The 12,440-nt window shown below is 34.6% G+C and overlaps 1 long non-coding RNA gene across 1 annotated transcript; it reads left to right on the top strand.

Annotated features, from left to right (window-relative positions):
* The first annotated feature begins 3,452 nt into the window (after window positions 1-3,452).
* LOC123059186 (uncharacterized) lies at window positions 3,453-3,895 on the top strand. Its single transcript, XR_006427384.1, has 2 exons — window positions 3,453-3,531; window positions 3,672-3,895. It is a non-coding gene; the product is annotated as an uncharacterized lncRNA (long non-coding RNA).
* The last annotated feature ends 8,545 nt before the right edge of the window (window positions 3,896-12,440 follow it).

Below are 12,440 nucleotides of genomic sequence, written 5' to 3'. Positions count from 1 at the left end.
TTCTTGAACATGTTTTGAAAACATAAAATATTTTTAATTTGTGAACAAATTTGATAATGAGAAATTTTTTTGAATTCTGAACAATTTTCTAGAAGCGCGAACATTTTTTGAAATCCCGAGAGCTGCATCTATATCCCACTCAAGTGGACCGGCCCAGCAAACGGATTTTTTGGCCTGTACATTCGGCTTACTACGTGGTCTTTTTCACCGCTAGACTTGCTGCATAGAAGAACTGGCCGAGCATAGTGTAGTTCATTATGTGTCCTAAAAAATGTGCATAGTGTACTAAAAAATGTTCATTGCCTACTAAAAATGTTCACCATCTATTAAAAATGACCATCATCTATTTACAATTTTTTGCCACATATTAAAAAACAACCATTGTGTATTACAAATTCTTCACTGTGCATTTGATATTTTAATTCGCTACATTTAGAATTTGTTCATGTTGTATTTAAGACTAGTTTATTGCATATAATATTCATCATGTATTATAATTAGCTTATCATGTATTTAAAAAGTTCTTATTGTGTAATACAAAAAAGCACTATTGCGTATTAGAAGTTGTTCGTCACGTAGAAAAAGTTCAGCGTGTGTTTAAAAAGTACTCCCTCTATCCTGAATTAATTGTCTTAGATTTGTCTAGATATGGGTCTATCAAGACATTTTTTTAGTGTTAGGTACATCTGTATCTACACAAATCTAAGACAACTAACTTGGAACGGAGGTAATATTCATCATGTAATAAGAAAAGGATTGTCGCAAAAGCTGTTCCTCACATTTTCAAAAAATATTCATGTGTGTTTGAGAAGTGTTTGCACATTTAAATCTTTTTATGTAATTTTTAGAAAGTATTCTCTTTCTTTTTGTAATTTAGAGGGTGGTCATAAAAAAGGAAAATAACAGAAAAAGAGAAGGAGAAAAAGGAAGAAACAAAATACATAATGCCACACTGCACATGCACGTACGAATTGACCGGAGGAAAAAAAAGGAAAATCAAAATGCCCAACGATGAGGAGGAATTTCAATCGTCACAGGAGCAGAAGAACATTGGCTTCGCTGTTTTGCATCTATCCCATGTTAGGGTGTGCTATTGGTGAGCAGCCCTTAGTGCTCACTTTAAGCAATGGGAGCTCCTAAAGGGCGCAATCAGCGCCGGTTTCTAGTTTTAGCGCTTATGCACCCACAAACTAGGCCAGCCCAGGCTGTCTTCACCCGTCCCATGTTGCCTTCGTTCGCTCAATCATGGTTGACCGGTTGACCATTGAATTTTGAAAAATAAGAAAAAAGATTACAAAATCCGGAAAAAATGGAAATATCAGAAAAAATCGTTCTTTTAAAAATGTTCATGAATTTTTAAAGGAAGTTCACAAACATAAAAAAAAGTTCAGGAATTTGATTTTTTTAATCATTTTGAAAAAAGTTTATCGAATTTGGAAGAAAGTTCGGAAATTTTAAAAATGTTCATTAAATTTGAAACACACCAATTTCGAAAAAAAATTATTCAATTTCAAAAAAAACATTGAGTTTGAAAAAAGCTCATCAATTTTGAAAAAAGGTTCACGAGTTTGAAAAAAATCATCAATTTGCAAAAAAGTTCAGAGATTTAAAAAAAATAGGCATTTAGCAAAAAAGAAACAAGAAAAATGAAAGAAAAATAACAAAGGAAAATATAAACAAAAACCCTGCCAAGAAAAATGAAAATAAAACTAAAAAACCAACAAAACCATTCCATGAAAGAATAAAAAATAGAGAAGGAAAAAATCTTTAAGTGAACAAAAATGGTGAGGTGGTCGGGTGGAAGCGAGATGGCCGGTTCGGACAATGCCCCTGGCAAACAGGTTTGTGCATTTTTAAATAGAAGAAAATGAGATGGGCCGGCTCTGCACGAAGAAGAGGGTGTGCGCCCGATTGTGGAAATAGAAGGAATGGGCACTTAAGGCGCCCTTTAGAAATTGCATTAAGCAAGAGATAGGCTTGACTGAAGAATATATATATCTCAACTATTCCGAGTTTAAATCTAAAAGAAAAAATAATTGTGAATTTGTATTACCCCTCGCCTACATACTCCTGCATATGGGCCTCAGCTTACTAATAAGGTTTCTTCGGTTTTCACCCGCACGCGCTCGAAATGGGAAAACCCTATTGGACACTCGCTGCGTCCAGCTGTCGAGGCTTCGCACAGAGAAGCGAGCGACTAGCGATCAAGATGGGCCGGCCCAGTCACGAGATAGCACAGGCGCTACAGCGTCCCGGTTTTGGGAACCTTCTGGAGGGTTCCTGAACGGTTTTGGGAACCTTCTGGAAGGTTCTTGAACCGGGTTTTCACTGGTTTTTTCTGTTTGCTTTTTCTTTATAGTTTTTTCTTTCTTTTCTTTTTCTTTCTTCGTTTTTCTGTTTCTTTATTTCATCTTTCAATTCCTTTTTCTTTTCTTTTTATTTTCTTTTTGTTCATGTTTCAAGTTATGTTTGGGAGTTTCAAAAAATAATCCAAATTCAAAAAATGTACATGTTTTCAAATTTTGCTGCGAGTTTCCATAAATGTTTCCATTTAAAAAAAATCACAAATTGCAAAAAATGTTCATGCTTCAATTTTTGTTCGGGAGTTTCGAAAAAATGTACGCAAGTTTTAAAAACTGTTCATGTGTTCAAGTTTTGTTCGGGAGTTTCAAAAAATGTTCCAAGTTTTAAAAAATGTTCAAGTATCCAAAATTTGTTTTCGAATTTGGAAAATGTTCGGGTTTTGGGAGACATTACAAAAATGTGCCCATTTCCAAAAATTGTTTGCATTTTCCAAATTGTTGAGTTTTTACAAATTCTGTCCTCAATTTCTAAAAGTGTTCGCTGTTTCATACAACCTTCATGTTTTTTTTCTCAAAAATAGCGTTTCTCGAAAATGTTCGCACTTCCAATTTTTTTTGGAATTTTTCAAAATTGTTCTCTATTTTAAAATATGTTCTCAAGAAACAAAAAATGTTCGTGCTTTACAAAATTGTTCATGCTTCCAAATTTGTTCAGGATTTTTCAAAATTGTTCTTCGTTTCAAAATTTGTTCTCAAGGTTCAAAAAATGTTCATGCTTCAAAAAATAATCCGCGCTTCCAAATTTGTTCTCAAGATTCAAAAATTGTTCATGCTTCATAAAAATGTTCACAAACTCCAAAAATGTTCAATTTCCGAAAAATGTTTGGGAAATTCAAACTTTTCGGTTTTCATAAAATTTGTTCACATGTTCAAAAAATGTTCATGTTTCCAAATTTGTTTACAAATTCAAAAAATTGTCCACATGTTTATTTTTTTACTAATTCAAAAAATTGTTCCTGTTTCCGCAATTTGATCACATATTCCAAAAAATATGTGAACAATGAAATTTACAAGCTCTATGTCAAAAAATATTCCAAAAATTTGTTCACATGTTAAAATACTGTAGGATGATTTACAAGCTCTATGTTAGAAATTTCTTTTTGAGATTGTAACATGCAAGGACAATGAAATTCAGCTGCCGTTAGTAACTTCTTTCCTGCAGAGACATGTAAGTTCTCTATTTTTTTCTCTCCTATGGAAACAAAAGAGATGTTATTTTCTTAAAGCCTGTTCTTTCATACCGAACAGTGAAATTAATTTCTTCTAATCGCGTATATGTTTCTTCTAATTCTTCTTTCTATTCTCAAGGGTCTCATTAATACTGTCACCTTCAAGGGAAGTGCACTGCAAGATTCAACTCAAAGGAATACTTCCATGGGAAAAATGTTTCCTTACCGATAGAGCTATCTTTTTTTTCTCTTGCTGATCTAGTGATAGTTTCTTCCAAGACCTTCAACTGTAAACAATGTCCGAAAACAGCTGAAACAGTTATGAAAACGAGCAGTAAGACATGTACATTTTGTTTTGTCTTTCATGACGCCTTGGTGATACTATTATCACTCAATTTCATCAAGATGTAAGCTTACCACTTTTATGACAGTTTTAGAAGTACCACTTTGTAATAAATGTAAAATGAAATTTCATGTTTTTTATAATTAAAAACTAGTTGAATCAATAGGAACAACACCTGGTTTCATAAAAATGGAACCTACAACCATTGTTTAGTAAATTCAAGGTTTTTATCTTTCATGTTTCTTTGGGAAACAATTCAAACTGTACCATTGTTTAGTTTATACAAGGAAAACAGAAGAAACAGTAGAAACAGAAGAAACAGTGGAAAACAGCAGGGACAACAATCAGTGGAACAGCTTCGCGAAGCAGAATCAACGAAGCGGTAGAAACAGTTCAAAACCAGGGAAACGCGCGCCTCGCGGCCCACAAAGCCCGCCAGTCAGCTGCTCCTGTGCGAAGCCGCACCTAGTTGACGCAGAATGCGTCACATAGGAGTTCCCCTCGAAATGGTACCCTTGGTCTTTTTCATGCAGGTGTTGCTCCTTAGCCTGGTCCACCTTTGTTATTTTCCTGTTTATATTCTCTTTGTTTTTTAATTTTCGTTTTTCATTTTGATTTTTATTACTTTCTATTGTTTTAGGATTTTTAATTGTGTATTTAAGAAAAGTATTTAGCATGTATTTAAAAAATTATTCCTAGTGTTTTTTTGTAATAGTTCATCTTGTATTTCAAAAAATATTAATCTCGTATTTTAAAAAAGTTCATTGAATCTCAAAATGTATTTACTGTGTATTATGTAAAATGTTCATCGTGGATTTTAAAAAATGTTTAGAATTTATTTAACAACTGTTTACCCTATTTTAAAAATTGGTAGTCATGCAGTTTGAAAATTTTCAGATATTTTCAAGAACTGTTAGTTGTGTATTGAAAAGATTTGTCCTATATAGTTATTCATCTTGTATTTCAAGAAATCTTCATCATGTATTTAGAAAATGTTCTGTATGCTTAAAATACGATTATATTGTACATTAACATTGTTCATCATGTATTTCATAATTTTTTTATTTTTAAAACCAATTAAGTTTTATTATAAACATATTACCATGTATTTTAAGTAAGTTCACAGTTTTTTTAGAAAATGGTCATCATGTATTTGAAAACATTTTATTGAAGAACATAGGCATACACGTACAATAACAAAACAACACAAAGTCGTTGTCAATTGTTAATGTATGTAAAGTTTCTATGGTGTTTCAAGCTTAGTCAGTATTGGCGTTGAACATTTTTTTTCTGGAAATAATAATCCCAATTTTTTTGGCCACCTCACCAGGATTTTTTGTTCGCGACGAGTGAGAAGGCTCACGTTACCGACTTCTTGGCGAAACAATACATGGTGAACATAGTTGACGCACCCAAAAGTGACACGTGGGGACTATATCTCGCTATAAATCTCGCTTATGGTGACATATATGCTCGCCCGAAAAGTTTCCTCCATCTGTAGCTACTGGATTGGCCCATTGCCAAATTTTTTTCTTTGGTTATGATAGGTTCACTCGCTCCTTCACTTCTTCTGGTCTTTCCTTTTTCTTTTCTTTTCATTTTATTTTCTCTTTCAGTTTTTCTTTTTTCATCGTTTTTCTTTATTGTTATCTCTTTCTTTGCTTTTTCCTTGTTTCTTTCTTGGTTTTTATCGGTTTTATTTCTTTTATTTCCTGCTTTTCATTGTTTTAGTTCTTTTGCATATGTTTTCTTAGGTTTTTATTATATGGTTTCCATAGGGTTTCTTCATTTTTTCTTTGTTTATTTGTAGACATTCATCCATTTCTTTTCTCCAACACATGCAACTTTTTTCAGTATAAATACAACATTTTCTGTATACATCAGCAACATAATTATATACATGTTTAGCATTTTAGCAATACATGATTAAAATTATATTAGAAAAAAATATATTTTTTGATGTCTAATTTTATCCATGCACAATTTAAAATTTTGGTTTATATTTAGTAAATTTTTAATACATGTTTAACATTTTTAAAATACAAGAATAACATATTTAAATACATGGTCAACATTTTGCAATACATGCTGAACAATTTTTTAATCGCAGCAAACATCTTTTCACACACAATGTGCATTTTTGGTATACATCCGGGCCATTTTTTCACACACAATGTACATTTTTGGGATACATCAGGAACTTTTCAAAAACAGAATTAAAATTTTAAAAATATATGTTTTGATATTTTAATTTATATGATTAACATTTACATTTTTCTATACACTACGCACATCTCTTTATACATGTTTAAATATTTTTAAATACATGATCAACATCTTTTCATAAACATTGTATTTTTTTAATATTTTTTAAGTTTCAAACGCTTGACTAACATATTCGAAAGACTTTCTTCACATTTTTAAACGGTTGATTTATCTTTTAAAATTTATGATTTTCTTTTGTCATACACATTGTATATTTTTCGTATACATGAGAAACATTTCTCTATGACATTTAATATGTTTTAAATGCTTGGTTATTTTTTTGCAAATGTTTTATGTAAAGTATTTTTTGTATTATATATATTTAGCATATTTGCTAGTATAAACAAAAAGCAGAAATGGAAACAGAAAACAGAAGAAAAATGAGAGAGTGATCTGTGGCCTCATCCGTGCTTGGCCGACCCATTTAAGGAGGCGCCTGATGTGTGTTTATGCTAGGTCTCGCTATATTCTCATAAAAATGCTAGGTCTCGCTACAATTCAGATATTGCGGTGCCCCTCGAGGTAAGTGTCCAAGGTTTTTGTAGATTTAGACACCTACTAGTGGATAACCTATCTGATGTGTTATGCGTCAAACATTCGACCAATCGCACTTAGGAGAGACAATGATTTTTGGGCCGGCCCATCTATAGAACCATATAGCAGGTTCTCAGCCGGTTTTTACCGGTTTTCGGAACCTTCTATAAGTTTTCTGAATGGTTTTTTATTTCACATTTCTTTATCTTTTTATTTTTTGCCTTATATTTTTTCCAAGTTCATTTAAAAAAACAGAATTTTTAACAAATGCATGTTTTCCCTAAAATGTTCATGTTTTCAAAACAATTGTTTATAAAATTCAAGAATGTTCACATACTAAAAATATCTATGTGTTTCAAAAAAATTGTTCGTATTTTCAAATTGTGTTCAGGAGTTTCAGAAAATGTTCCCGTTTTTCGAAAAAAGGTTCACATATTCAAAAATTGTTTGCGTATTAAAAAATTGTTTACATTTTAGAAAATTGTTTGCATTTTCGAAAAATGTTCATGTTTTCAAGTAAAATTAGCATATTTAGAACCTATTCACCCTTAAAAAACTATTCGGATTTGTAATTTTGATTGAGAGTTTCAAATATTTTCCCATTTTTAAAATTATGCTCATCAAATTCCAAAATATTAACATATTTTAAAAAATGGTCGTATTTTTGATCTTTTCAAGTTTTCAAATTTTGTTAGGGAGTTTAAAAATGTTACCATTTTCAATTTTTTTAACATATTCAAATATTGTTCGCATTTTTGAATTCTGTTCGGGAGTTTCAGAAAATAGTCCCGTTTTGTTAATTTTAGAAATTCAAAACATATTCACATATTTAAAAAAACAGTCATTTTTTCAAATATTTTTGAGAGTTTCAGAAAATGTTACCATCTTCAGAAAAGTTCACTTATTCAAAACATCTTGGCAGTTTCAAATATAGTTGACATTTTTTAATTTTGTTTGGGAGTCTCAAAAAATGTTCACATATTCAAAATCATGTTTGCATCTTCAAATATTGTTCGCATTTTCAAATTTCGTTACGAGTTTCATAAAATGTCCCCATTTTCAAGCGAGCTCACATATTCATAAAATGTGCCCCCTTACAAAATTTGATCAAGTTTGGAAATTTTGTTTGGGAGTTTCAATAAATGTTTGCGTTTTCAAATTTTCCTTGGAATTTTGAAGAATGTTCCTGTTTTCAAATTTATTTGTAATTGTAAAAAATGTTCATGTATTTAAAGTTCGTACAAAAATTCAAGACAATATTCTCTTGTTCAAACAAAATTCAGAGATGAAAACTGTTCCATGTTTTAAAAAAATTATTTGAGTTGTTTCAAAAATGTTTGTGTTTGAAAAAAATCACAATTTTGAAAATAGTTCGCGTTTAAAAAAATCACATTTTTTTGCAAAAGATTGTGTTTTGAAGTTTAAAAAATGTCTTAGATCTCTTGCTGTTGGTAATTATTACCGCTCCATGCTACTTAGTTATGAACATCCGTCATCAGCTCAACTGGCTACCCACATGGGCTCGCAGTTTGCATTTTCAGAGTTCGATCCCCTCGTGGGCTCTCCTGTTTTTTGGATTTTACGTTGTGCGAACTGCTAATAGGCTGACCTAATCGAGGGGACGAATGCTTGGTGCCGCAACGACCGGTCATATATAGGTCCTCCGCCTGCTGGTAACATCATATATCGCCAAAATCACTAGTTAAGGGCAACCCCTTGAAAAGGTCACTTCCCACCTTCTCTGGTGCTGACAAGTGGCGCACAACCACTTCTCCCAATTTCAAAGTTTTCTATTTTTTTCGTAGATTCATTTTTTGAAAACAAATTATCTCTTGAACAGTGTTTCCAAATCCCAATCCATTTTCTTTGTTGGATTTTTCACATCGAATTCTTCCAAACTAGATCCAATGTTAATAAATTTTGATGAACTTTTTAATGAAAAACCCATGAAGCTAGAAAAAACAAACAAAACAAAACAAACCGGCAACTGAAAAAAGAAAAGTAAACGAAAAACAAAAAAATGAAAGAAATAAAGGAGCCCAGAAGCACAATTGCATTTTCATTTTTTCAGGCAGCACAGATTGTGATTTTCCCTTTTTTTTCATGGAACCACAGGTTGTGCTTGTCGCATAAGAAAAGTTGTGCTTCTCACGAAAGCACAACTATACTTCTCGTAGAAACACATGATGTGTTTTCCCTATTTTGGTGGAAGCACAGCTGCACTTTTCTGTTTTGGGAAGCATAATTGTGCTTCTCCGAAAGCACAGGTTGTGTCTTTCCCTTTTTTTGGTGAAAGCATAGTTGTGCTTTTTCCTTTTTGGGTGCTTTCCGCGCAAGCAAAGTTTTGCTTCTCATAGCTATCCTTTTTCCTTTTCTGGGAAGCACACATGTGTCTCTCGCAGAAGCACATGTTGTGCTTTTTGCAGAAAAGCATTGATTTATGAGAACTCCCAAAAAATTTCCATGAAAATGTACGAAAAATCAAGCAAAAACCAACAAGCCAAAAAACCTAGAAATAACAAAATGCCTAAAACGCATGCACAAAGAAAAAAAATCACAAGGTGTGCCCAGAACACGACACGTGGTGGCGTTTGGACGCACCACTTGGCGCCAGTGGCGGTGCCAGGATCATAACCCTGTGATGTCAAGGCTTCTCTAATGATGATTTTTCTAGGCGGATTATGAACATGAAAAAACCTACTTTATTGCAAACGTGTTTATTTATTGTAGCAAGCCCTTTGTGATAATTGATATGTATGCACAACAACATCGGTGAGAGAAGAAAATTGGATCTACAATTCTGACTGTTAATAGAAAACACATCTCTTACATCCAAAATCTAATATTGCTGGTGAGAGAAGAAAATTGAAAGAGGCATCGAGGTTAGAGAAGGAAGATAACGTACAAATGATGGGATTTATCTACTACCATTATAAAAGAAAGAGAGAAGCAGATCCAAACAAATTTAACCGTCCATCTATAATATCTGATGGCCCATAATCCTTCGGTGTTTAACACAACAAGCCACGCATTAATTCGATCGCTAACCTGCCCCGCTGTTAAAAAAGAAATCTACCAACAACGCACGCACGCACGACTCTCGCCCCCCTCCTCCTCCCGCCTGAGCAGTTCCTCCCGCGCGCAGTTCGCCACCTCGTCGTTCCTCCCGCGGCTGTCAGCCGCCACCGGAGCCGCCCTTCGCCGCCCCGTCGTTCCTCCCTTTGCTGTCAGCCGCCGCCGGAGCCGCCCTTCGCCTGCCCCCGCGGGAGCCCCCCCCCCCCTTCGCCGCGGGAGCCGCGGGTCACCGGAGCCGTTCCTCCACGACCACCACGACCATGGCAGGGAGGCTGCTCCGACCTCCTCTCCTATGACTTCAAGTCTGACGATGCCCGCGACCAGGCGTGCTCCCCTCCATGGTATGAGGAACATTGTATACATATTGGTTCAACAGTTTGTTGTGACGGAATTGTAGAAGTTAGTAGTATATCTGTATTTTCAAATTCTGTACTTTGTGGATATATCAATGTAGTGAATCAGTTTGACAAAAGAAAGTAGTGAATTTGATGTGCCAGATTATTGTCGGTACCACTCAAACTGACTGCGTTTTGATTCCTTTTCGTTTTTCCCTTTGGCTCTGGCGACTTTGGCCATGCATAGATATTTCAGAAAGAAACATGAACACAAGGCCATCACTGAACTACTTTTACAACAGTATAAGATATACATATCCCTTAGCTATTCAACTATTTAGTAGTGAAAAAGTGTTGAACTACTTAGTTCCCGGACAATCAGTTTGACTTCATGTCCATATGTGACCAAATAGTTTTAGGCTGGCAAGTATAACTAGAACCAGCGTGAAATTCGACCTCTCGGAACATGAAAAGCAGAGGGTTACTTCAGTAGCACGTGGTCAGTTCCCCTCACCGGCTACCATCTGTCTCGGATTTTGATTTTGATTTTTTCTGGAGATTTCAGGATAGAAAGGCAGCTTTGGAGAGGGGTCACAAAGATCAAGGCTATTGTATCAAGTATTGTGCTCAAAACGTCCATCGGGTGCATCCATATCGCCCCAGTTCATTACCGACCACCACGCGATTTACATCCTCTGCGATCATGGATGACCATGTGAGACATCGTCGCCGTCCTTCTCCCAGATACAATGGTCGGCTAATACAGTATTTTGATATGCTAATCATGCTTCCGTTTCACTAAACCCACAGAACAATACTACTTACTTTCTACTAATAGTGTTCTATGAACTGCAAAATTCAGAATTATCGCAACATTTTCATGATCTATATTCCAGCTTTTAGTATATGGTTTGTTTGAGAAGTGGATAAGTGGTCAGGGTCGTATATAAGAATATTGCAGGTCTATCTACACTCTTCTCAGCCTGGAAATCATTATATGCTTGCTGACTTGCTTTGCTCACATTGTCGCCGAACTGTGAGCGGTCCTTGCATGTCTTATGAATTCATTGAAAGAGTCTAAAATATGGAGTTGCAGTATGGCTGCTAGCTGCTACTTTCATGTTATCACAAGAAGGCCAAAGCTCTCATTTTCTAGATATTTTGAGTTTAAATATGAAAGATATTTGAAGAAAGGAATTTTCAATATCATATATCTCAACAATTATGTTTTGAAACGGAATTGTTGGCTCATAATAATAGTTTGGTGAATTCTTCCAAGTCCCAGTTAGATTCTTCAAACTGTATGACGTTAGATGTATTGTGACCTGATGATTGTCGTATTTTTCTTGATATACTAGAACCTGCAATCACTGCTGATGTACTTCTATATTTTCTTATTTCCCATTTATCTGCTATTTGACTTGTGATGGTTTAATAATCTTTAACCTTCTGGATTCCCAGCCTCCCAGGTGACCTAACTGGGAAATTTGACAAATTTAAGCAATTCATGAATCTGTCAAAATTTGATCTGTGAATGGGTAGGCCTCTCGTTGATGGCTTCTCGGGTGAGAGATATGCACTGTAACTCCCAAACTTGAAACCAAACAACGGTGTCACTATATTAACTAAAATAAAACCTATAATTGTACTTCAATATGCTTGAAAGTAGACACTGTTGTGCTGCGTAAAATTCGATACTGTGTAATACTTCTACGAAGGTAATCTTGTAGAGAATAATAGGCTTAACAGCCCTGCTTTTATACAAAGTTTAATTTTATGCTCAATAGACCACCAACATGACTCTACTTCTGTATGTTATGTAATTAATCCAGAGTAAGATTCTTGGAAAGTTGGAAGGCCTATCTGCATGAAAAAGAACTACAACTGAATGCCCACCATTTTGAAAGCTTTTCCTCCCGGGTGCTCTAACAGATAAAAAAAAGTGATGACATATTAAATTCCAGAATAATGTTCTTTTATCTTGAGGAGATTACATAATCAATGTTAGTGCCCGCCTAAAGCCGCTCTGAGACGGCCAGAGTTAAGAGACCCTTGAGGTACGTAGGTCTGGTTCATAGATGGACAGAGGAAATCTGAGATGGACAGAGCAATGATCTCGTCGCCGTCCGGGTCCGTCCAGAGTGCTTAATTACTTGCAATTTGATGCAAGAGATGCTTCATAATCTGTTTTGAGTTTTTTCATCCTTCTAATTGCGTATATGCGTGGCAGAGAATTATGAAATTTTGATGTAAATGGTCATTAATCATAACTGACAACGCTGGATGCATTGTCATTTTAGTGAACTAGATAGATAGTCTATATTGTTTGCCAACTGCAGTTAAATGTTGATAGCTT

This window comes from Triticum aestivum, chromosome 3A, assembly GCF_018294505.1.
Source record: "Triticum aestivum cultivar Chinese Spring chromosome 3A, IWGSC CS RefSeq v2.1, whole genome shotgun sequence".
In the NCBI taxonomy this organism is placed as follows: domain Eukaryota; kingdom Viridiplantae; phylum Streptophyta; class Magnoliopsida; order Poales; family Poaceae; genus Triticum; species Triticum aestivum.
Note: the sequence above shows the minus strand (reverse complement) of the source record. Positions and strands in the feature narration are given on the sequence as shown.